General features: G+C 43.7%; 1 protein-coding gene and 1 pseudogene across 11 annotated transcripts in view; one reads left to right on the top strand and one right to left on the bottom strand.

Moving 5' to 3' along the window:
• The window catches only part of ST6GALNAC3 (ST6 N-acetylgalactosaminide alpha-2,6-sialyltransferase 3), a 602379-nt gene that overhangs the window by 70855 nt on the left and 505333 nt on the right, over positions 1–26191 (top strand). The window lies entirely within an intron of this gene.
• LOC101329696 (protein arginine N-methyltransferase 5-like) lies at positions 14628–16490 on the bottom strand (annotated as a pseudogene).

Genomic DNA, 26191 nt, shown 5'->3' with positions numbered 1-26191 from the left:
TGGTGTGATGTCCCCTTGCACAGTTGCTGTGAGGACTAAATGATAGGTACCAGTAACGTGCTCAGAGCAGTCTCCAGTACGTAGAAGCACTCAATTAAAGAGCCAGGTTTTTAAAACTCCAGAGCCCATGTTTTTCTCACTTCAACACAATACCTCACTGAGAAAGGAGGGCTCGGGTATAACAGCCAGCTCTTGGGCACGGAATGAGAGGACGGGGAAGCATGCTGCTCGGCCCCAGTGGGTGGAGAAGTGTCACGAATGTCTGCTCAGAGGCCAAGAAAAGGGAAGGAGAAAGGAGCAATCAGAACATCAAGTGTCACATAGCTTTCTTTCCAAAGTATTATTAAGAAAACAGATGTTAACTGTTTGTAGTCAGGGACTATATCTTCCTTTTTTAAATTTTTTAGCCGCTCCGCGTGGCATGCAGAATCTTATTTTCCCGACCAGGGATCGAACCTGTGCCCCCTGCAGTAGAGGCGTGGAACCTTAGCCACTGTACCACCAGGGAAGTCCGTCAGGGACTGAATCTTATTTATTTTTACATCCATAGTGCTTGGCCCCTACTAGGAGCTCAGTAAATGTTGGAGTGTGTTGGCCTCTTTCTGGTTCATTCATTTGTTCAGCCATTGGGCAAATATTTATTCAGTACCTGTTGTAGACTAAGCACGGCTTGAGGACCTTGGTGATCAGCAGTGAGGAAAAAAGAGAGGGACACATCCCCCCTGCCCTGGCGGAGCCTTCATTTCATCTGGACAATGAACCTGTGCCGGCTTCTAATGTTCACCACCTCTTTTAATAAGTACAGCCCTCCACTTTCCCTCCCCACCCCCAATTTTGTTAAGCAAACTAGCCTACAGTTCCTGATATTTTTCTTTCTTGAAAGTTTGACATCAATGATTTTCTCAAATATTGGTTACCAACAGTGGTTTGGGGCTCTCCTTGGCATGTTGTGTAATATAGAGGAAAGAACTTCTTTCTTGGTGTCAGAAAACTTCCTGGGTTTGAATCTTAGCTCTGTTATGAGTTGAGTGGACTTGTGCATCTTCTGTGTTTCCAATTCCTTTATTGCAAAATGAGAAGAATGCTTATCTTGCAGTAGCTTGTCTAGAACTTGTGTGGTCCTACGAATCAGCTGGGAAATCTGACTCCTGTACCTTAACCCAGACTAAGCTAAGAATCCCCCTCTTTATTATTCTTAGCAGCTCAGAGTACAGAGTCTTGCACCAACACCACGCTATTATTACAATTTCATGTTTCTCCCTTGCATTTGTTCTTCCACAATTTGCTCGTATGATTTTAGAACCTGAGCTTTCCAAGTGTAACCAAACAGAAGGGGCGGCAACACTTTTACAGAAGGTTCAACGAGATTCACCACGCCAACTAAGAAAGCAGTTCAGTCGCTTTCACTTTCAGCTGAATTCATCTAGCCATGCTGCCTCCCCTTAAGGCTCAGCCCTGGAAGATGATCCATTGCTTTGCCACTCAAAGACTGCGGTATATATATAGCACCATGGGCATCTCTGGGGAGCTTGTTAGAAATGTGGAATCCCAGACCCCACCTCAGACCTACTGAATCAGACTCTGCAGCTTAATAAGTTCCTCCCATTACTGTTTGAGAAGCACCTCTGGGTCAAAACACTATTCAGGTGTACTGTTCTTTTTAAATTAGGGTAATAATTAGTGACTTGAAACTCACTTCTGATTTAGGACTGCATGGCTCTTTAAATAGATATAGCTGGGGCTTCCCTGGTGGCGCAGTGGTTGAGAGTCTGCCTGCCAATGCAGGGGACGCGGGTTCGTGCCCTGGTCCAGGAAGATCCCATATGCCGTGGAGCAGCTAGGCCCGTGAGCCATGGCCACTGAGCCTGTGCTCTGCAATGGGAGAGGCCACAACAGTGAGAGGCCCGCGTACCGCAAAAAAAAAAAAAAAAAAAAAAAAAAAAAAATAGATATAGCTGCATTAATGCTGTAGTAATGACATCACAGAATTGCTGGGATTTATGAGCTAGAGAGTAAATTCTATATGTGTTGAAAAATTAGATAAATTTGAATTTCACATGACAGTTTAATGGGGGGGGGCTTTAAAATTTTAACATGTGTAAATCATCTTCTGAGATGATTGAGAAAAGCTTTCTCAATGGCTTTTCCTGAGTAGTGGGATCAGAAGAAATTTATGTTATTCTGAGTTTTTTTTCCAATGTGGACTTGTAGGTGATTAAATGATTAATTTATAAATTTGCTCTCTGATTAGGAGGTGACTTTGATAATCTGGATCTGTACTGGTCTTGTAAGACAACCTGGTAAATAAACAGAAATGGCTTCCTGGGTCTTTGTTTTTTAAAACTCATCGCCAGCTGAAAGATGTAAAGGGCAATTGAATAGATACAGACAACCTGTAAGCAGCTGAGGACAAGAGATGCTTGAATTATATATGTCTGTGTGAGTGGACAAGATGTGCTTTTCAAGATTGATGATTTAAGATGTTCTTCACATTCCTAGCCTGCTTAAACAAGGCTTAATTCTAAACAACATTTTCTTGTTTTCCTGCTTTTTCAAAATGCACTGTCCTTCCCCATCCCTTCAGGATTGATTGCAGGAGTGATCTAGGTTGCTGCCTGTCTGAAGCTGTAACTTCTCTGTTTTTATAAAAGGAAGATTATCCCTTTCTTAATTCTTTGTTTTCGTTGCTGTCAGATGGAAGGCTTTCAGAAGAAGTCAGTTAGCATTCATTGCACCTTCCCAGAAGGTGCCTCAACTTTTTTTTTTTTTTTTTTGCCGTACGCGGGCCTCTCACTGCTGTGGCCTCTCCCGTTGCGGAGCACAGGCTCCGGACGCGCAGGCTCAGCGGCCATGGCTCACGGGCCCAGCCGCTCCGCGGCATGTGGGACCCTCCCGGACCGGGGCACGAACCCGCGTCCCCCGCATCGGCAGGCGGACTCTCAACCACTGCGCCACCAGGTAAGCCCCTCAACTTTTGATTGAGATGTTCTTGAGAATTGTGTTAGTGGCATCTTGGCATCCTCCTGTCTTCTTTGACTTTGGCGGCTCCTCGCCTCTCCTCCTCCCTGTTCCGGCTGCTCCCATCAGGCGTTTGCCTCAGCTTGCCATTCGGCTGCTTCTCTTCTTCACAAATCCATCCTCTCCTTAGAATTTACAGGGTTTGATTACTTTCGCACTTGATCTGCGGTTCACAAACTTTGTCCTGCCAGGTTTTAATAGGTCTTCTGCTCTTCTTGACCCCTAAAAAGATTAATTGGTCAAGAAAGAGTGCAAATTGCTGATTTAGACAGAATTAAACATGGTGCTGCTTGTTTATTTAACAACAGGACAACTCAGAACGTTTAATATGCTGCCAGGTGGGGGTTAGGTTGTTGGGTGTCTTATTCTGAAATTTCTTTCCTGGTACAACCCTCTTAGGAAGTATCTAGCAAGACCAGTGTTCAGTGGAATGTACTTCGGGACCTCTTCCTTAGTATCTCTCCCACATGCCTCTCTCGGTTCTATGCTGTGTCTGACGATCTCATTTGCTGCTGCAAATTTAGTATTCTTAAGTTCGTCCTGAATGCACCACCACCACCAATAACTAACCTCTACTGATCACTGATTTTACTGCCAAGACATTTTCTCAGAAAAGCTCCTTTGCCTCTTCAGTGTCTGTGAAATCAAATTCAAACACCCTAATCTGATATTCAAGACCTTCTTGGACCAACCAGCCGGCAACCACACTTCTCCCTTCCCCAGAGTTCAGCATCCTGACTTTACCATTTATGTATTCTGTTTATTGCTTGTCTTCCTCAACTAGAACGTGCACTCCATGAGACTGGGATGTTTGTTTTGTTCGTGTCTATCCCAGGCATCCACCACAGTGTCTAGCAAGTGGTAGGTGCTCAGTAAATGTGTCAAATATAGATTGAACGAATGATGAAGTGCTCTCAGTTTTGTCTCCTGCCTGTGCTCAGTGTTGATTCTCTGCTCTCTCCTTGTTCTTGTTCACTTGTTTTAGCCCTTCATCTTGATCTGACATCCTCTCTCTACACCCTTCAGGATCTACCTAAGTACCATTTCTTCCAAAGAGTCTTCTGTAATCATGACCCTTCTCTCCTTGTAAGGATCCCTCTCTTTGGAATGTTGTTCTTTATACCTGTCTTGTCAGTAAATACAGTCAGCCTTGCAGTAAAGTTACTGTTAAGCTGAAAAGGGATCCTGGGGTATTCATGTTTGCCTCTTACGTCACTGTGGAATATGCTCAATACATTTATAAATGAAGAGAACAAACCCAGGATTGTGCTTTTTGTAAAGTGGGCCCTGTTTGTGTCTTTTCTGCACAGGGTGGACTGCAGCAGCGCTGTCACGCCTCTGCATCCTCACTTGAGCCTTTGACGTGAATGCTTGACATCCTCAACAGTCTGTTACTGGGAACTTTTAATTCTCCAATGTTTCTTTTTTTCCCAGAAGACATTTCTTTGGTATGTTATAAAGCTTGGGTTGCAAAAATTTCAGCTGCTCATCACGTTAGGAGAGGATGGGCTAAGAATTGAGAGATGGGAGGGTGGCCAGGGGCTCGATGAGTTTCTTTTCTTTTTGGTTTCATTTGCACATTTCATTCTTTTTTCCCTCTTTTGGGCAAACAGGTTTCCCACTTCACAGCAAAATTTCTGTTTAAATTTTTTTCCCCAGTATCTTTAATTCTTTCTCTTTGTTACTTGCTTCCCCTCCCTTCCCTCAGAGAAAATTCAGACACTCCCATATGTATAAACAAATGCTGGGAAGTTGCAATTCCCTTTCATGCAAAGTACATTTTCTCGGGCAGCTCTAAGCCCCGTGTGTGTTCTAAGGCTGCTGACATGGGCTTTCCACTGAGCCACAAGAAAGTGTGTCATTCTTTCTCTTCCACAGCCTGTCTCCTGTCCCCAGGGGACTCAGCAGCAACCAATCCATAACTTGTCCTCTCTCTCATAAACCCTCTCTAATCCCCCAGGCCTTTTCTAATACAGCTTTTCCATTTATTCATGTATCACCAGCCATGACTTGTTCTGTTCCAAGGCGGGGATTGACCAAATGAATAAAAATATATGTTTATTTGGGACGTAGGATAGCAAAGGCTTGGGAAGCAGGCAGACTTTCTTCCTCAGATTCCCATGTACTAGTTGTGTAACCATAGTTATTTTCCTTTCCTAAGCCTCAGTTTCTTCATCTGTGAAATGGGGATAGCGTGCCTGCCTCATAGTGTTGTGGCAAGAACCAGATAAGAGAATTCATGTGTAATTTGGAGCAGAGCATGTAGCACCTGGTGATCACTCTCTAAATGGCCAGGACAGTGTGGATGATGCTTTCAGCCTTTCTGACATCTGGGGTCCTAGGGCCTGAATCTTTTTCATCCTTCTGTGCCTGACACATAATAATCAGGTCATTTTTGTTTCAAAGACAAAAATGCAGGATTTCGCCTTCCAAAGCCATTCAACTAAGTAAAGCAAGGAGCAGGACATGGTTGGTCTCAGTCTGCCATGTCCAGGCATTTAAAAGAAGAGGCTTGTACGAGAAGTGCAGTGGAAAGGTGTATATTTCCTGGGAGTCTGGCATTCCGTATTAGTCTATAAGCAGACCTTTAAGCAAAGGAGGGCCTTTATGAGTTGTTTAGTCCGTTGGGTGACGTTTCTTGGATGATGTGGTGAGATTCTTAAGTAAGAATCTCATTTCATTCACTTATAAATGAATGGAACAAACCCAACATTGGGTTCCAGTAAAGTAAGCCCCATTTGTGTCTCAGGCTGCACAGAGTAGACTGCAGCAGTGCTCTCCAAGCATCTGCGTCTCACTTGTGCCCTTGAGATGAATGCTTGACGTCCCTCCTTAGAGCGTGGAGATGACCTGAGGTTGTACTCTGGCAGTGGTGCTAGACCTGCTCGGAAGAATGCGGATTTCTTCACATTTCCGCACACGGTCCTGTACATTTCTGGCGTGTACTTTCTCCTGTGTAGAATGAGGAGATTGGCTAGATTATCTCTAAGATATTCTAGCACTGAAGATCACATTTTCAGCCCCAATTTAAGAGCTTCTTTATATTTCCTGAAGGGAAACTTCTTTATATTTCCTGAAGGGATCTTCACCAATCACTGCCTGGGGGGGACTGGCTTTTATGTTGAGTGCTCTGGTGTGAAAGGCAGACATCTTTCAAGTTGACCTCAGCTTTCCTCTTTTACCTTTTCTCTTTTGTTCCTGCTTCCTCTCTTCTTTAAAGACGTCAAGTAAAGCCAACAGTGATGAATCAGGTTTACTTTTCTTTTGGTGACGGTGAAATCGGTGAGTGGAGAGGTTTCGTCCTGTCTCAGTCTAGGTAGACTCCATTCCCTTCTCATTGCCTGTTTTCCTTTTGCTCGTTCACGTCTCCCTTACTGAAATTTCCCTGGAGCTTTAGCACGTTCTCTCTTCGTCATGTCTTTCCCTTTGTGATCTAAGATTTTCTGTGGATAGTGCCAGTTTTCTGCAACCAGCCATGGAGAGCAGCGCTGCTTAAACTCACAAGGCCCAGCAGATCCCCTGTGAGTGTGGCTTGCACAGGGGTGGGGCGATGGTGGGATGCTGTGAAACACCTCCAGATGCATGAGTACGGAGCTGGGTAAACAGTGTACACTCACTGCTTGGTTTCCATCTGTTTCATCTGGGTGATGACAGCACCTCGGACTGGGTGCAAAGATTTCTCCAGTGCTGGTCAAACGGTGGCCTGAACATACAGCAGGCTGGGAACCAGAGGTGACTATTTCAGCAGATCTGGGCTGCAGCTGAGCCTGTTTCTGCCAAGCCAGGGGTTGTCTTGGTCTCAGTGGAGCCGGGACTTCTGTAGCATTGTTACGCTCTGGGCTGTAATCCTGACATTTCAACCTCTTGGACACTGAAGAGTGGTTGGGCCTCGCATCTTCAGCCACGACTCCCATTCAGCCTGCTTTGCGACCTGACATTTCTGGCATTTAGGCCTCTTTCTAAGCGTGTATTAACACATTGGGGGTCCCTATCAGAGAGGGAACAGGGAGCCCAGGAAGTGGGATAGTGGCCCTGTGTTGATGTCTTTAGATCACTGCCCTCTGTCTTTGTTGGGGATTCCTGGTGAGGACTCTGCTAGGGTGTCAGGAGGAGCCATCAGAGCCCCCCTTGTTAGAGGGGAGACACACAGCTAAGCCGTGTCACCTTCGAAACTCTGCATTCCTGTCAGCTCTGGAGAAAATTACCTCCTTCTCTCATCACAAGGAAAGAGTAACTGTTTAAGGACAGGCCATTTGCAAAGACCAAGACCCTGATAGAAAGGCACGTAACCCCCTGCTCTAGTTTGGGTTTCCACAGAAGCTGAACCTGAGACAGGAATTCCAGGGTGCATTAGTTATACGGGAGAGGATCCCGAAAACGGGAGGAAGGATGTCAGCAAAGGACGTGTTATCAAGCAAGCTGTCCCTGTGGACAGCTGGCACCTGATCCCCCCCGGGAAAGTCTGGGATACAGTGTAGCACGGGTGCCTCCGGGTCATCCCACCTGAGACGTGAAGGATCTGCTGGCCAGACAGTCTCGGGCAAAGAGATGCAAGGGGTGAAGTAATAAAGGCCACGGGGATGTGGTGTAGCACCGGCAGCTTTGCTCCAGCTGTTATCCCAGATTCAACTTCTGAAGGAGCTTGTCATTTTCTTTACAGAGAATAAATCCAAAACTCAGAAAAGCAGCTGTGCCTCAAGGTCACAGAGCCAGTTCTTGAGACTCAAGGTCACAAGGATCCAGGTTTCCTGACTCCAGTTCTAGTACTCTTCCCACTTGGCTACTCAAGGCAGAAATCTAAATTTGTAATGATTTATGAGGCGTATGGTATCAGATTAATGGAACAATATTCCCTTTTTGTCGTGGATTTGTTGGTCTTTTTCTAAGTGAAAAATTGTCAAAGGGATTCAATCCTGAGAGCCAGAGAAAGAGCAAAAAATGGCTGAAAGTGTAAAGTCTCCCAGGAAGATCATATTTTTGAAGGTATTCATTATTCATGTCTTTCTGTCATTGTCATGTCTTAAGTGTTTACTTGGGCTTCTAGCTTTTTGCTTTTCCAAGGACAAGCCTGATCCATTCTAGAAGAGCCTGACAGCCATCACCTTAACAATGGCTTATTAATATCTAGGTTATTTAAGATGCGGAGGAAACATTTATCACAGAAGAGCAGCTTCTCAACATGTCCCGCCAGGTGCGATGACGCATGTGCCTCGTGCATATCATGCATTTGTGGAGCTCCTCTGGATGAAAGGGTCAGGATTGCTTATAAAGCATTGCGTTAGGTGAGCGTGGGCTTGCTCTTCGATTCCGAAATGCCCACAAGCCTTTGGTAATGCTGAGAGTGAAGCACCTGTGTGATTCCCAAGGCTGAGCCAGAGGCTTTAAGCAGCCTGCACCATAACCAGCTTATACCAAGGGGAACACACGCTGAGGATGCTGGCCATGGCCGCGGCAGAAACAAAGCCCCTAGCAGACCGGAAGTGTTTACATTGGAAACAAAATGCCTGGGTGTGACTCTGAACTCGTGGGACCAGCTAGAAACATGACAGGTTATTCTGAGGTTTGGGCTAATCATGGGATTAGCCAAAGACCACGTAAAAGTGGAGAAGAGGCTTGGAGATTCCATCTACATTTTCTCTAATTGTTGGATGCATTTTGGTTGCTGAGTTATGTCTCCATTTTCTTATTTATCTGAGGCCAAAAGTGTAAGTCCTACTATGTGATCATTTATAAACTTTTGGAAAAGGGAGCTTCATATTGGAAAAGCTTGTCCAAGTCTTTCTTTAGAATTCCCAGAAGGGAATTGCTAGGTTTTAAGGTCAGCACATTTTTTTAAGGCATTGGGTGCATCTGGTCTCCAGAAACGGGAGACCGTTTTCATACTCCCTTTTCTAGTAGTTTCTGGTATCTCTTCCCTTAGATCTTCTTCAGTTACGGATGTGTCATTCCTTTTTACTTTGCCAGCCTGATAAGTAGAAAATGATATAACGTCATTGCTTTAATTTGTATTCCTTTGAATATTACTGTGATATTTTTTCTTGTGGCTATTGCCTATTCGCATGTCATATGAAGTTGCCTGTTCTTGAAGGACACTGATAATGCTCTCCTCCCCTGCCCTACCCTTCTCTGCTGCCGGAATAACTTTAACTAAGCCAGGTGTTCCATTGCCTCTTCCCTTGGGTCCCTATATAGCTATGGGCTGGCTAGAGAGTAACTGTGAGACCCTGGGGAGATGGACCACCCACTAGAACTGCTCCCAGCTCAGGGCATCACCTGCCTGTGTGTGCAAATTAGACCAACTGGTAACTTCTGGTTAACAAACCTGTTTGGCAGAAGGGATTTCAATTGGGGATAATCCTCATTCACTTCAATAAAGCAGGGAATGAGTCCGGACAAGGGGGTCCACTTTTTACTCTCTAAAGTCAGACCTTTCTGTGTTTTGTTGTTGGTATCGCTTGCTCTGTGTTGCCAACTTTTGAACTCAAAATGTGTTTTGTTTAAAAAAAATAAACATGGGCTTCCCTGGTGGCGCAGTGGTTGAGAGTCTGCCTGCCAATGCAGGGGACGCGGGTTCGTGCCCCGGTCCGGGAAGATCCCACATGACGCGAAGTGGCTGGGCCCATGAGCCATGGCCGCTGAGCCTGTGCGTCCGGAGCCTGTGCTCTGCAACGGGAGAGGCCACAACAGTGAGAGGCCCGCATACCGCAAAAAAAACCCAAAAAACAAAAAACAACATGACTTTCTTTGAGTGACTTACTTTTGCCTTCTAAGGAAGTGACTGGACGGGGACAACCATATTCTATATCAGGCCATCGACTCGGAGCCCCTTCATATCTCATTTTCCTCTGTCTGGGGTGGTGCTCTGGGCTGCTGTTTTTGAGAGAAAGGTCTGTTAAAATCAAGAAATATTCACCCTTTTGGTATTTGCCCAGAGTTGGGCCCCTTGGAAATGGGCAACTTTCCCCATTTGGGTGTGTTCTTTAGGACCTTTCCTACTGGCTTAACGAGTTGGCTCGATCTGTATTTTTTTTTTAACATCTTTATTGGAGTATAATTGCTTTACAATGTTGTGTTAGTTTATGCTTTATAACAAAGTGAATCAGCTATACATATACATATGTTCCCATATCCCCTCCCTCTTGTGTCTCCCTCCCTCCCACCCTCCCTATCCCACCCCTCTAGGTGGTCACAAAGCACTGAGCTGATCTCCCTGTGCTATGCGGCTGCTTCCCACTAGCTATCTATTTTACGTTTGTTAGTGTATATATGTCCATGCCACCCTCTCACTTTGTCCCAGCTTACCCTTCCCCCTCCGCATATCCTCAAGTCCATTCTCTAGTAGGTCTGTGTCTATTCCTGTCTTACCCCTAGGTTCTTCATGACATTTTTTTTTTCTTAGATTCCATATATATGTGTTAGCATACGGTATTTGTCTTTCTGTTTCTGACTTACTTCACTCTGCATGACAGACTCTAGGTCCATCCACCTCATTACAAATAGCTCAATTTCGTTCCTTTTTATGGCTGAGTAATATTCCATTGTATATATGTGCCACATCTTCTTTATCCATTCATCTGTTGATGGACACTTAGGTTGTTTCCATCTCCTGGCTATTGTAAATAGAGCTGCAATGAACATTGTGGTGCATGACTCTTTTTGAATTATGGTTTTCTCAGGGTATATGCCCAGTGTTGGGATTGCTGGGTCGTATGGTAGTTCTATTTGTAGTTTTTTAAGGAAGCTCCATACTGTTTTCCATAGTGGCTGTATAAACCTACATTCCCACCAACAGTGCAAGAGGGTTCCCTTTTCTCCACACCCTCTCCAGCATTTATTGTTTCTAGATTTTTTGATGATGGCCATTCTGACTGGTGTGAGATATCTCATTGGTCTGTATAAGTGGTGAGGAGATATCAGCTGTCTGTGTTGAAGATGAGCTATAGGCCAGGTAGATGCTAATCAGGAGAGAAGTAAAGCTGAACGTGGCCCAGTCCGCCTGAAATTGGGTATATTTATTTCCCCCAGGAATTTTCTTGTATATGGGATGTGGCCTATTCTCTTGGAACACCATCAAGATAATGAAAAGGAGAAAACAGAGCATGAACCAACAGCATGAACGCAACCTGCAACAGGTTAGCGAGGTGTCGGGCACAAGGTTTATACCCTGCATGCAGGACCCTTTCTTTCCCACTAGAGGGCACTCTTGTCACTCTTAAAGCGATAGTACCTGGGAAAAACTGGTTGCTTCTCAGTTGAAGTCCCCAGAAGCACACTGCATTTAAGATGCTACTTTGTGTCTCAGCTTCCATTCTCAAGGTGTGTTATGAACATAACACTCTCCAGCCCAGACAGGAATGGGAAGATTAGTGTCTGGAAACTTCTGTTGTAAGTTAAGCATAGTCAGTCCTTGCTTATTTGTGTTTCATTAATGAGATGTGATTGTAGCCCTGGGACTTTTTTACACTTGCAGAAGCAATGTCTACTTTTGAAGTGCTGTACATCCAGTCTGCTCTTCTCCTTTGCCCACATACTTGGTGTAAATGTGGCTGCAGCAGGTTTATAAGAAGGTCGGTGGAAGATGAGGACTTGATCCTCTGTGTTGATCCTGTTTATTTTGGGAGAGCTGCAGAGTACCCGTGGTTGGGGTGGGTCAGCCTGACAGGAGATTTTCCATTTAGAGAGGATTTAAAATTTCAAGCAAGGGAAATGCAAGCCATATTTTACTCACTCAATACATCAGGGAGTGCTACCATTTAAAAAACCCACCATTCTGATGTCTGGGGTTTCCAGGTCATCTGGCAGCTGCTGTATGGGATCAGTTCCTTGACCCTTGGTCAGAAGTTCCTCCAGATTACAAGGCATCTCTTTATGGACATCTTTGCATTTACATCAGTCTTTTCTTAAAAAATTTGTCAGCCTTGGAGGATGTGCGAGATGACTTGCCCTTTCCTTGTAAGAATGAGGAGTGACTCCCCCCCTAGAATGTCACCAGTGTTAATCAGTAGAGCTGCTGGCAGTGCTATTCCTGTTGGGGGTATAGGTTTTGGGAGTGGTTGTTGCTTGGCGACCAGCACAGTGACAGCTTGCTTTCTGGCTCCTTGAAACTAAATTTCCACAGGAAGAGCATAAAGGACTCACATAGCAAATATTCCCCCCTCCCACCCCCGATCCATGACTACTACTACCAGCATCATTACTAGCTAATAACTATATAGCATTACTATGCTCCAGACATGGTTTATTTTTGTTTATTTTCATAAGTTTATGTTTTAGAACAGGCTTAGATTTACAGAAAAACCGTGAAGACAGTACAGAGAGTTCTCATATGGCCTGTACCCAGTTTCCCTTATTATTAACAAATTAGTAGGCACATTTGTCACAGTTAGTAGACCAATGTTGGTGGTACATTACTATTAACTAAAGCCCGGACTTTATTCGGGTTTCTTTAGTTTTGACCCACTGTGCTTTTTCTGCTCCAGGGCTCCATTCAGGATACCACATCATATTAATTGTCATGTCTCCTTAAGAGCCCCTTGGTTATGGCAGCTTCCCAGACTTCCCTTGCTTTTGATGACCTTGACAGTTTTGAAGAGCGCTGGTCAGGTATTTTGTAGAATGTCCCTCTGTTGGAATTTGTCTGAGGTCTTCTCATGGTTAGAGTGGGGTTCCAGATTTTTTTTTTTTTTGCGGTACGCGGGCCTCTCACTGCCGTGACCTCCCCCGTTGCGGAGCACAGGCTCCGGACGTGCAGTCTCAGAGGCCATGGCTCACGGGCCCAGCCGCTCCGCGGCATGTGGGATCCTCCCGGACCGGGGCACCAACCCGTGTCCCCTGCATCGGCAGGCGGACTCTCAACCGCTGCACCACCAGGGAAGCCCTGGGTTACAGATTTTGAGAGGAAGACCTCAGAGATAAAATGCCATTCCCATCACATCCTATCAAGGGCACATACTGTCCACATGATTTGTCATGGTTGATGTTGACCTTTGTCACCTAGCTGCAGTAGTGTTTAGCAGGTGTCTTTCCTGTAAAGTTACTACCCCCGTATCCAGACTGTGTTCTTGGAAAAAAGTCACTGTGTGGAGCCCACACTTAGGAGTGGGGAGTTACGCTTCACCTTCTTGAGGGCAGAGTAGCTACACAAATTCTTTGCAGTTCTCCTGCCCAGGCAATTTATCTCTTCTCATCCATGTATTTCTTTATTCAGTTGTTTATTTGCATCAGTATGGATATTCATGGAGATTTATTTTATACTTCGGGTTATCATAAAATATTACTTTTCTTTTTTGCTCAGATTGTTCCAGCTTTGGCCACTGGGAGCTCTTTCCATTGCTCTGTGTCCTCTGACCTACTTCTATCATTGTGAGATGGTTGTTGTGCTTTTGAGTACTTTCTTATTTTCTGACACAAGATACTCCAGGCTCATCTTAACACTTCCTGCCCTAGGTCTAGAATCAGTCGTTTCTCCGAGGGTGGTATTAAAACCAAGATCTGGGCACTAAGTGTTCTTGTTGCTACAGGGTTGCTGTTGCGTAGAGGCCCTCTCAGTGGACAGAGCAGGGAAATGAATGTGTGTGTACTAATTTATAAATTGATCTGTATGTAACCATCTATATCTGTATTAAGCTAAACATGAGCATACTGATGTCTGCAATTCTAATCCATTACCACGTGGACCATTCTGGCCTCCTCCCCTTGAGGATCTGTGATCTCCTACTCCAACAGTATGGTAAACTTGGCTCCCACCATCCGCCATGTATTTACTTAATTGTTCAGTTCCAGTATGCATGTATAGCAGTGTCAGAATTGTTGACAAGACCCCCATGGAAAATAACTGTATCCACTAGAGTACAGTGCTGCTTACGTACAGTTTCCTTTGCCATAGTTTTACAGACTTCTTATTTCCAAAGTTGCTTAGGGAGCACCTTTTTTTTTTTTCCTCCACTCCTTTCAGTGAGGTTGTTTCATACATTTGTAATACAGTTAGATTGTTTGGTCACATTCTGCATTTCATCTTGGGATTCCCCTAACGTTTTACATGATTTAAAAAAAATTACATATATTAAAGTTCACTCTTTGTGGGTTTTCAGAAATGCAGGTATCGCCATTACAGTGTCATAGAGAATAGCTTCATCACCCTATGAATTCTCTGTGCTTCACCAGTTCACCTATTTAACCCTTCCCCAATCCATTGATTTCGTTTTTTTTTGGAGCAGGAAAGGCCATAACCTCACTTTATTTGTATTTCCTCCTTACCCAAAATCATCAAAATAGGAACAGAGATGGGCAGGGAAAAGGGCTGAAAATTTGTTCAATCCACATGTTCTCAGGGCTATCCCAGAGAGCACTTGAGGCTGAGTGCCTGTTGGAGTAGCCGCAGATCCAACACGAATTCCTCATGCCTTGGCCTGAAGTCTTCACAGATTGGTGGCGTGAGCCCTGCAATTCTCATCCTTTGCCCATCTTGACGTAAGGCAGGAAAGTGGACTGAAATGCTCCTTTCTGATGGGCAAGGCAAATCAGAACCCATGGTGTACTTACTGCACCTTTGGTGCTACAGGGGCAAAACCTGAAGCTGCTTCCAAGGCTCTAGACACTTGCAGGCGGGGCTAGAGGCCGATGGTGTTAGAGCGGCCTGTGGGGTTCTGAGTAGCAGAACAGACTGGTGCTGTCACAGCCCACTCATACCGCACCATCTTGGAATTGCTGCATCTCCAGAAACGCACACAGGTGGTCTGGCCTTCACGCACGGTAATGGGCTGCTTAATGGGGAAGAGGGTGGGAAACCATGAAAACATCTCAGGAGAGTGAGTCTCTGGACAGATACTCAGAGTGATGTCCTGATAAAGCACAGTCTCAAAGTAGGCTGCAAACCCATGCAGCACTGTGTTCACCTCCACGGGAAACGCCAAGGTGCAGTAGCGGTTGTTGTCAATCATAGGATCTCTGTTGGGACGGCTGAAGGTAAAACAGGGCTGGGGTGCAGACGGCTGGTGGAAATTGTGCAGCCACAGCACATAAAGCATCTCAAACTGGGCTTCAGGGTGGCGGTCCTTTTCCCGACAGGCTCGGACCTCATTGTACAGCGTGGAGGACAAGATGGGAGCTAGAAAGGAGGTACACTCCCCGGGAATGCTCACGCCATCATCCGGTGACAGCTCATTATCCGCTTAGGACCCCAGAAGCTCACCGACAGTCATATCCGCCATTCCCGCATGTCCGATGAGACTGCTGTCACCTGGCTTCCGCATTCTTCAAGCTGCCAGTTCTCCAGCGTCACCACGGCATTTGGGTTCTTCTCCACAGTGTACAGCTTCATCCTCCAGTCTGCCTGCTTGGCTGCCCGCAGGGAAGTGTTCACCAGGGGCCCCCGGCCTGTTCCCAGCACCGTCAGCACTTGGACATTGGTGTCCTTCTCTTCCTCTGGCACTCGGTCTAACAGACATTTATAGATGGCCTGCTGGTATCGAGAGTATTTGATAGGGTCCTTTTTAAACACTTCGTATGTCTGAGATTCCAGGTTATCCATCAGTGGCTGGAGTGGGGACTGCAGGTAGTCTTCATAGCCCTTGGCAAAGAGTTCATAGGCACTGGGTGGAGGTCGATTCCGGCTCCAGTTTTCCAAGTACTGGAGGCAGGAGCGGAACTCTTTCTCTGAGTGGTGGTTGGTGCCTGTGATGATGAATTGCACATCCAACTTGAGGAGTTGGAAGATCAGCCTCTGGTGCATCTTAGAAAGAACAGGAAATCCCTTCTTATTGGTCAGGAAAATGCTGGTGGGGAGAATGGTTGCTTTGATGGGCTTCCCCAAGCCAACGATCAATGACATGATTAGATGGGAGGTCAGCACCAATTTCGAGAGCCACCGCAATGCTCTTGCTATAATCACACAAGGTCCGGAAGTTGTGCCACCACATCCATGTCTTCTCCTCTCCACCGCACTCCTCTGTGTGTGAAGTTGGCACATCTCTCAGGTCCTCTGGTGCCACCAGTGGCACCCACATCCAGAACATGGAGGAGTGGTGCCAGTGGGATGTGGTTGGTCAAAACTCTCGCCAAGTTTGTGTTATCGTCCTGATTCAGGGGAAGCAGGAAAGCTGGAAGACCCAAATATGCCCCAGAATTCAGCTCCTGCAACATAGCTGCCTCAGAGTTCCTGCGGATCTTCTCCACTTTTGAGTCTGGACGAATCCATGGAGAAAGCTTCCCCACAATTAGTGTATTCCAGTCCCTTCCTGACAGCAGTAGGTCTGATCGTGTCTGAGGGCCTGGCCGATTCTTAGCAGGTTCCTGAGTGAACTCCCTCTTGAAACATGGGTGGTACACAGGCATACAGAGGAAATCAAACCCCTGCTTGGCCACAGCCCCCAGTGTGTCAGCCATTTCGGGGATGCAATTCAGGTCACTCCCGCTGGACACGCGACTTCCACTGGCACCGCCGACCACCATCGCCTCCACCTTTTCCCTCGCACTGTCCACGCTGAGATTCCCTGACCCCACTGATTTTTTTTAACTGTCTCTGTGGTTTTGCTTTTTCCAGACCATCGTATCGTATAATTGTAATAATACAGAACATAGCCTTTTCAGATTGGCTTCTTTCACTTAGCAAAATGTATTTAAGATTTATTCATGTCTTTTCATGGCTTGGTAGCTCATTTATTTTTATAATATTTCATTGTGTGGATATACTCCAATTTGTTTATCCAGTCACCTGTTTAAGGACACCTTGGTTGCTTCCAAGTTTTGGTGGCTATGAATAAAGCTGCTATAACATTTGCTTGCAGGTTTTTGTGTGGACATAGTCCTGAAGTCAGTTGGGTAAGTACCAAGGAGTGTGATTGCTGGATTATATGCTAAGACTATATTTAGCTTTGTAAGAAATCGTCAAACTGTCTTCCAAATTGGTTGTGCCATTTTGTATTCGTGCCAGTGAAGGATGAGTGTTCCTGTTGCTCTTTTTCCTTGCCAGCAATTGGCATTGTCAATTTTCTTTTTTGTATTTTAGCCATTCTAATAGGTATGGCTATAAAGTATGCTGTGGTATCTCGTTGCTTTATTTTGTAATTTCCTAATAATGATGTAAAACATTTTTGTCATATGCTCATTTGTCATCTATATACCTTCTTTGGTGAAATCTCTGCTCAGATCTTTTGTCCATTTTTATTGGGCTTTCTTACTGTTGAGTTTCATGAGTTCTTTGGATACAAGTCCTTTGTCAGATATGTGTTTGCAAATATCTGCAAATTTCTGTGGCTTCTCTTTTCATTCTTTTAACAGTCTTTTGCAGAGCAGAAGTTTTTAATGTTAATAATGTCCAATTTAGATCATACTTTTGGTGATGCTTCTAAAAACTCATCTCCAAACCCAAGGTAGCCTGGCTCTTTTCCTTTGTTCTCTTCTAAAAACTTTATAGATTTGCATTTACATTTAGGTCTGTGATCCAGTTTGAGTTAATTTTTATGAGACATGTAAGCCCTGTGTTTAGTGTTTTTTTTTTTTTTTTTTTTGCATGTGGATATTCAGTTGTTCCGGCACCGTTACTTAAAAAGACTATCCTTTCTCCATTGAAATATTTTTGCTCCTTTGTCAAAGGTCACTTGACTATTTGTGTGGATCTGCTTCTGGGCTCTCTATTCTGTTCCATTGATGTATGTGTCTGTTCTTTCACCAATACTGTGCTGTTTGGATTACTGTAGCTTTACTGTAAGTTTTGAAATCATTTGGTGTGATTCCTCTAATTTTTTTGTTCTTCAGTATTGTGTTTGCTCTTCTAGGTCTTTCGGTCCAGGCATGGTTTTAAGTCCTTTACATATATTAACTCATTTAGTCCTCACAGTAACCCACTAAGAGGCCCAAAGAGGCTAAGTGGCCTGTTCAAAGTCACATAGCAAATAAGTGGGGGAGGCAGGACCCAAGCCTCGGCAGTGTGGCTGCAGTCGCGGGCTCACATCCACCCACCAGGTGACCTCTGAAGGTAATAAAGAAGGGATCCTTGTTTATTTTTGACACCTTAATGAGAATACTTAGAGGCGATTTCCTGAACCCATTGTCTTGGGAAACAGGCAGCATAGTGGGGAGTCTCAGAGTTCTTGCTTTAATTTCAGAGACTTAGGTTGACACCTTGGTAGGGTTCCCAGCTCAGCCACTTGCCACCTTCATGATCTTGGGCATACTCCTAAACATCACCATTTCCTCATCCATAAACTGTGGCTACTGTTTCTACCCATTTGTTAAGGAGAATAAGCAAGCAACACAGGAGTGTGTAGTTTACATGATAAAACACTAGGTAAATACCAAGAGCTATCATTAGATAATAGTGAAAGCTACTAATTACCAGGTACTTACTCACTGACAGGCACTGCTCTAAGTGCTTTGTACATTATCTTTTTTAATCCTTATAAGCAATATGATAGCTACTGTTATCCCTGCACTAACTAAGGTACCTGTAAGCAAGAGAGAGGTTGATTCTTCCTGGCTTAAGTTTTTTTTTTTTTTTAATATACATTTTTAATCCAAATCTTGTGGTGTACCTTTTTTTTAAAATAAATTTATTTATTTTTATTTATTTATTATTTTTGGCTGCATTGGGTCCTCATTGCTGTGTGCTGGCTTGCTCTAGTTGCCGCAAGCGGGGGCTACTCTTCGTTGCGGTGTGTGGGCTTCTCTTGTTGCCGAGCACAGGCTCTAGAGTGCGTGGGCTTCAGTAGGCGCGGCGTGTGGGCTCAGTAGTTGTGGCTCGCAGGCTCTCGGTGCGCGGGCTCAGTAGTTGTGGTGCACAGGCTTAGTTGCTCCGCAGCATGTGGGATCCTCCAGGACCAGGGCTTGAACACGTGTCCCCTGCATTGGCAAGCAGATTCTTAACCACTGCGCCACCAGGGAAGCCCCCTGGCTTAAGTTTTAAAAAATAAAAAAAAGAAGGATAAAAAGGATAAGAAGGAGGGGGAGAGGATTAGAGGGGGAGCAGGGGGAGGAGGGGGAGGGGAAGAAGAAGAAGAAAATACATTTTTTAAAAGATACTGGAGTTACTCAAAGAATGAATCAGTCCCTAAGCATCCAGCCCGGGCTGGGTAGGGACCAGGGGCAACCCCAGAAACTGCAGCAGCAGACATTGATGGACCTGCTCTCCAGACTATATAAAGGTGCATAAAGGTGCCTCAACACCAAGAGCCCCTGTCACTGGGTTTCAAATTCCTAGGCTAGAGAAGTTAATTGGCCTGACTCAATAATTTATAGGAATACTTACTCTATGTGAGGCACTGTGCTACATGCTTTACATGAGTTAGTTAACCTAATCTTCACATCCACCCTATGTCATTGTTCCTGTTTTACGGATGGGGAAACCGAGGCAGGAGATGTTAAGTAACTTGCCCAAAGTTATGCAGATAGGTGTTGTGGAGACAGGTTCCAGAGCCTGCCCTGTTATTTATGGCACTGAACTACCCTCCCCCCCTCACACCCACAGAGGGTCTGAATACATAGTTCTTTCTGGGATGGTTGTTGAGACTTTCAGAGGAGGCATTATTTGAACTGGCTATTAAAGGATGAGTAGGAGTTTATAGGTGGATTAGAAGGGAAAGAGTATTTCAAGTAGAGGAGACAATATGAGTTAAAGCACAGGTGGATGAAAGTATGTAATGTGTTCAGAAAATGACTAATAATTGCGGAGGTCAAGGGGTAGAAGGGAATGGCTGGTGATTAAACTCAAAAGGTTAAAGCTAATGCAGTAGGCATTGGGGAGCTCTCAAAAGAATTTAAGCAGGGGAGTAATTGTCTAGATATGTTTCAAAACACTTCCTGTGGTAGCAGTGTGGAGGCTGGCTTGAACGTGTGTCAGAATAGTTTGAAGGTAGGGGGACCTGCTGGAAGGCTCTACCATAGTCTAGATAAGACAGTGCATCAGCTTCTGATAAGACAACAGACGTTCCTGCTTTTGGTGGTTTGGGGAAGTTGTACTTCACAGAGTGAAGGAAGAGATGCTACAGGTTCATCAGAGTCCCATTGGGAAATGCTACCTTATTAGTCTCCGACAGTACTCCATGAAGTAGCCAGTCTGGGAACTGTTTGTCACTGTTTGAACCAAGATAAGGGACTTGCACCAGAATGCAAATCAATGCACTGCTTCCTTCATTGAGAAAGTCGTGGCATGCACACCCCCCCACACACACGTTGACTGAAGCAAACAGTAAGCTCGCTTCGTGACAGAGTTGATTTACATTCTAGAGCAAACTCCTGTCTCCTTGTAGCCTGATAACAATTTGTAGACCTTCACCAGTCCACAACCACAATTAGAGGAGCTTGCTATATGATCAATTTATTATATTTATTATAAGTAGGTGTTATACTTTAAATATCTTTTTCTCTCTACGGTCAAACCTTTAATGTGGAAAACATGGTTTCAGCGTTTTAAGAGTTTTCTTTTTATTCTACAGGCAAGCCACTTATGTCAAGGACTCCTCTTTTGCTTTTTATTTTTTGGAATTGTTACATGATCACTTAACCTTGATTAATAATTAATAACTTTCTGTAGAGATGGGCTTGTGACCTCTTCCTGCTCTCCAGTATTGTTAAGAGCTAGTTGCCCTTCAGACCTCAGGTTCTCTCCAACCTTCAAGACTTGGGTTACGATGCCTTCTCCAGGTTCTCAGACATTATAGAACGCTGGAGAGGGAATGGAAGTAATGATTTCTCTATCACTTGAGTGTAAAGCGTAAACCGAATCAACACTTAGCAGTGATGTTATTAAAGGGATTCAAACATCAGTAACGTGTCTGAACTAATGGACCTTAAAGATTCTTGGTGACCCTGAGATTTTTCTATTTGACTAAGGTCACAGAGCTAGTGTACGGCAGAGTGGGGCCGGCATCTGGGTCTCCTGACCCTGTGTCACGCTGCTTCTCTGCTTGCTTCCCAGTCCCCTCCCCTCAGTCCTTCACTAAAAGCAGCAGAAGAAATGACAGGTTCCTTAGAGGATGGAATAGATGCCATGGGTCTTCATTTAATGATGGGACCTTTGGAGGTTTTTTCTCTGCTAATGACCACAGCAGAAAGATGCTTTACATACTGTATTGAGATCTAAATTTAGATAGCAGATGGGCTGACACTGATGTTCTAACGTACATGTTGGGAAGATGATTCCCAATCTCCTGAGGAAAGAGGTGTCAAATTCAGTTTTACTGAGGAGCTGAACTGTAATTTGGCTATTCCAACTCTGGCTTGCCCGAGCAATGAGCCACATAATTTGCCTTGAAAGGCCACCCCTTGATTTGGACACAGTCTGTACAGATGCCAGTTTAACATAGTGCCTAATGCTGAGTCTGTGCATTTCTATTGGTTTGCCTTGTCTAAATGCTATTTAATCATAGTGGTGCCCGTTATTGTTTCAGTTAAATATTATCAGGCTTTCCTCATAAACCCTCAAGTGAAGATCAGAGTTGGTCAGAAAAAGTTGTTAGAAATGGACATTTGTCAATGTCAATTGGCCAAAGACAGTCAGCACTTAGCTTGGGGAATACGACCAAGAAAAAAAAAGAGATCTTCAGAAAGCGTGCTCCAGAATCCTCTGAAATCCATTGTCCAGACTTACAGCTCATCACCTTGGCTTTGCTGCTCACCAGCTGTGTGAGTGGGCATGTTACTTAGCTTCTCTGAGTCTCTTTCTTTACTGTAGTGTAGAGATAATAGGTCCAAATCCATGGTATGATTGTGAGAATAAATGACTCATATCAGAGGTGCTCAGCCCACTTTCAGGCAATTGGCAGGTCCTCAATAAGAGTTTAACTTGAATCTGTTGCACATGCATTATCCATTGTATCTCGATGTCTCTCTGTACCACAACATGCCATTTTATTCCTGCCTCCATGCCTTCTGCTTGCGAGCTGGAGCTGGGTATGGCCTAATGGTTAATGACCTGGCTTTGGTGTCAGGCACATCTGGCTGGAGCTTGAATTCTCTGTCGTGAGACATGGTTAAATTAATTGACTTCTTCAAGCCTCAGTTTCTTCACTTGATAAAACGGGGGAAATAATGGCACCTACCTTCCAGTGGCGTAGTGAGGATTAAAAGAGGTAAGGCTTGTGAGTGCTTTGTCAAGATACCCATGAGTCAACGTACTGAGCTCCTGTTATGTGTTATAAGCCCTGGAAGTAGAGTGGTAGGCAAACTGGACAGTCCCTGCCATCACGGAGTGGCCAGGCCTAACAGGGTGTGACTATACACAGTTATAAACATGGAAGTAAATAATTAGAAATAATTCCAGGGCTTCAAAGGATTGAAAAGAAGAATAAGTGCTGTGAGAGAACTTATAGGGGGACCCAGCCGGGCCTGGGAATCACATAAGACTTCACTGAAGGTTGATGTGAAGGATAAAGGGCGGGTGACTAGGTCCAGAGCCAGAGAAAGGCTGTCCCCGGTAGGGGGACTAGCGTGTGTTTAAACTCAGAAGTAAGAGAACGTGTGTATGTTTTGAAGGGGGTCTTTTTCCTTGAATAAAAAATGAGGATAATATTAAATAGTTCATTGATTTTAAGACTCACTTTTTTCTTCACATTTTAGTGTATTTAAAACTTATACGTGTCTTACAATGAATGACATGTCATAGTATTGGCAGTATTCTTTTCTTTCTTGGTGGTGGCTAAAATAATGGGGTGTCTTACATTCAGAGCATTTTAAGATTTGATGAAATACAGTAACTTTTGCTTTTTTAAGATCGTTGTGAAAATTCAGGTTGAGGTACACAACGCATCTGATATTTACCTGTTACTTCCACAGCAGTTTGAAGGTAGCTGCAGACTATAAAACCAGACCCACGACCCAGTACAAACTTTGCAAACTGCCAAAGTTAAAAGCCGTTACGGCCCATGCTTAGTAAAGCATGCCAGAGCTCAGAGCCACCCACCCTTAGCCTTAATGCCTCCCAGTGTATTTTGCCAATTTTAATATTGTTAAGGTTCATGGCAAAATGCTCAAGATGTTGGCGTCTTTGAGAAGCTGTCTCTCCTGCCCAGGTTCAGAACTGACCGAGAAATAAGATGAAAGAACTGGCAGAGGGAGAACCAAAATGTCACTAGTTCTAGGTTGGAGTGTGTAGCTTGCATCTATGGGTAACTGGGCTCCCGGCTACTGCACCCAGAATTATCCTGTGCAGTCACAGGTACAACCGATAGGGAAGGTGTGGAGGAACAACGGAGATCTGGGCGCTCTGTGGGCACTCCCTCCAAGGAGAGAAGGGAGGAGCAGACAACACAGGAGCCTCACAGATCAGACCAGTCACTCTCTAGGGCAGGAGGGGAATGCCAGTAGGGCCCCAGCCAAGGAAAGGAGACTTTTGGAGTTGGGTACCACCTTGTATTGAATAGGCATAAATAAACACATTAGGAAGGAGAAAAGAGAGGATGATGTTAGTCAATTACAAGGCTGAGTTTATGGAATCAGAATGAAAAAATACATTTTATTGAAAAAAGTGGGCATTTAAAAAATGTCCAAGACTTAAAAAAAAATGCAAAAAGTAGTAATAAACTGTGTTGCTGTAGAGAGGGGACAAAATGTTTTAAAAGGAAATTATTTCAAATAATGGATTCTGTAAAGCCTTGGGTTCTGTAAAGGCTGGTTCATTACTGGCCTATCTCTCTGCCCGTCAGGGAGTTGGCACGGAAGAGAGATCTGTGGTGCTGAGAAAAAGCCATGGGTGTGTTTTGCTCCGCGTATGGTTTAGCTTGGTTTTTGTATCCGACAAGCTAGTTTAATTTACGCATGTAGTTTTGATACACTCAGCACTGTGAATAAGTATTGGGGGGGTCTGGTGAAAGGCCACAAACCACAGTAGCTCATTTCCTTTCATTGATCCAAGCCCAAAGCATTGCTGTTGCATCCTAGAGATTAAAACCCTTGATTCACATAAGAATAGTCTGGTGCAATCTGGAAAGATGTTGTCATGGTCTCTCAGGAGTAAATAATATGAATTTTTAAACATTCCGCAGGAATAATTAACATGATTTCAAGTATTCTAAAACATCAGGATGTACAGTATTGCTTATTACAGTGGAAGAAACAGCCAGATAGTTTGAGAAAAGTGTAAAGGTACAACTGTGTATTTTTAAGGACTAAGTATTTCTTCTGTTTGTTCTTAACCCAGCAGGTATTTGCTGAGGCTATTGTGTGTGTGTTCTGGGGACAGTGTTATCCCAAATAATAATATTATATAGAGATAGTCTATAATCTCCTACTTACAAACTCTCTGATAGATTCTACCTCTTACCTTATGTTGGCATTTCTCTAGTGGAGCTATTGGTATTATTGTCGTTTTTAGTGTTCTGCACTAAATTAAAAAAATAACTCTCCCTAAGTAATTACAGAATGTTCTAATTAATTTTATCATTAGCAGATATCCTAAAAATCGTAAACAAGCACAAAGAAAAAAAAATGGAGCTAACCACTGTTTACATTTTTGTGAATGTCTTTCTAATATTTTATTTACTTTTGTATACATACATATATAATAAAATTATGTAATTATATGTATCATATATAAATTTTGTGTGTATAAAGTGTATCATAAATTTTATATAAGTAAAAGTTATATATAATTGTATAATTTTATTATATATGTACATTTGTATAAGCTAGCTTAATTTACAATGTTAATATACAAATTTATATTAAATTTATATATAATTTAATACATATACTTATATGTATTATAAAACATACATTTATATGTTTGTAGTCTGCCCATTTCTTTAACTTAGCGATAGGTCATGAAGATTTTTTTCATATCAATAAATATGTTTCTATGATGTGCTACTTAATGGTATCCATGTACAGTAAGTTCCCTACATACAAACGAGTTCCGTTCTGAGAGCACGTTCGTAAGTCTGATTTGTTCGTTAAGTCCAACAAAGTTAGCCTAGGTACCCAACTAACACAACTGGTTATATAGTACTGTACTGCAATAGGTTTATAATATTTTTCACACAAATAAAACATAAAAAACAAACAAAAAATAAATAAAACATTTTTAATCTTATAGTACAGTACCTTGAAAAGTACAGTAGTACAGTACAACAGCTGGTATACAGGGGCTGCCATCGAGTGAACAGGCATGAAGAGTTACTGACTGGAGGAGGGAGAGGAGGTGGGAGATGGTAGAGCTGAAGGATCGTCAGCAATAGGAGATGGAGGGCAAGCTGCAATTTCACTCACACCTGACGTTGATGTACAGGTTCTGGTTCCTTGCTGGATTCAATTCTACATACTGTCTTGAAAAAATGATCCAATGATGTCTGGGCAGTAGCTCTTTTATTCTCGTCATAGATGCCACGGTAGCACTGGACTGCATTCTGAAGGGCTGCTGCAGCCTTCGTGTACCGTTCCATGTTCTAAGGCACCATTCCGGTGCCTTAAAAACTAACAGTGCCTTCTCAAGTAAAGAAAATCCCTTGCCATTTCTTGCATTGTGAATCTCTTCGGTTCTTCAGTAACTTCTTGCTCCGTCTCTCTTTGTCCTATCTCTGGGCCTCCAATCCCATCAGGTCTTCATTTGTAAGCTCCACATTCACATCTTTGAAAGCTCTGAAGTTGAAGGTTCGAATGTAGGGGACTTACTTATAGTTTTTAGTGGTGTTTTTGCTGGGTCAACATTATACTTAAAGAAAAAAGGACTTTGGACATGTATAACCAAAGTGCCCTCCAGAGAGGCTGTAAACAGTTTACACTGTTTTTTGGGTGTTCTTATTTTTCCATACCCTCTCACACCAGATAATCTCATTATTTTTAATGTCAGGTGAGACTATACAGTTGACCCTTGAACAACATGGGGGTTAGGGGCACTGACCCTCCAGGCAGTCGAAAATCCATGTATAATTTATAGTCGGCCCTCTGTATCCTCAGTTTCACATCAGGAGATTCAGCCAACTGTGGATCATGTAGTACAGCAGTATTTACTATCAAAAAACAATCCACCAAAAAAAAAGAAACAATCCACGTATAAGTGGACCCATGCAGTTTAAACCCATGTGGTTCAAGTGTCAACTGTATTTTCATGTTTTATTTGTATTTTTTGACTCTTTGATGCTAAATATTGCAAAGCTATTACTTGAGAGCAAAACAGAAAACATGAAGTCTTATTTCATCCATATCTTGGTTTGATTCATTTGCTTTGAATCCCTTGGGGTCAGCT

The sequence above is a fragment of the Tursiops truncatus genome, chromosome 1 (assembly GCF_011762595.2).
Source record: "Tursiops truncatus isolate mTurTru1 chromosome 1, mTurTru1.mat.Y, whole genome shotgun sequence".
NCBI lineage: Eukaryota > Metazoa > Chordata > Mammalia > Artiodactyla > Delphinidae > Tursiops > Tursiops truncatus.
This window is presented reverse-complemented; position numbering and strand designations above follow the sequence as displayed.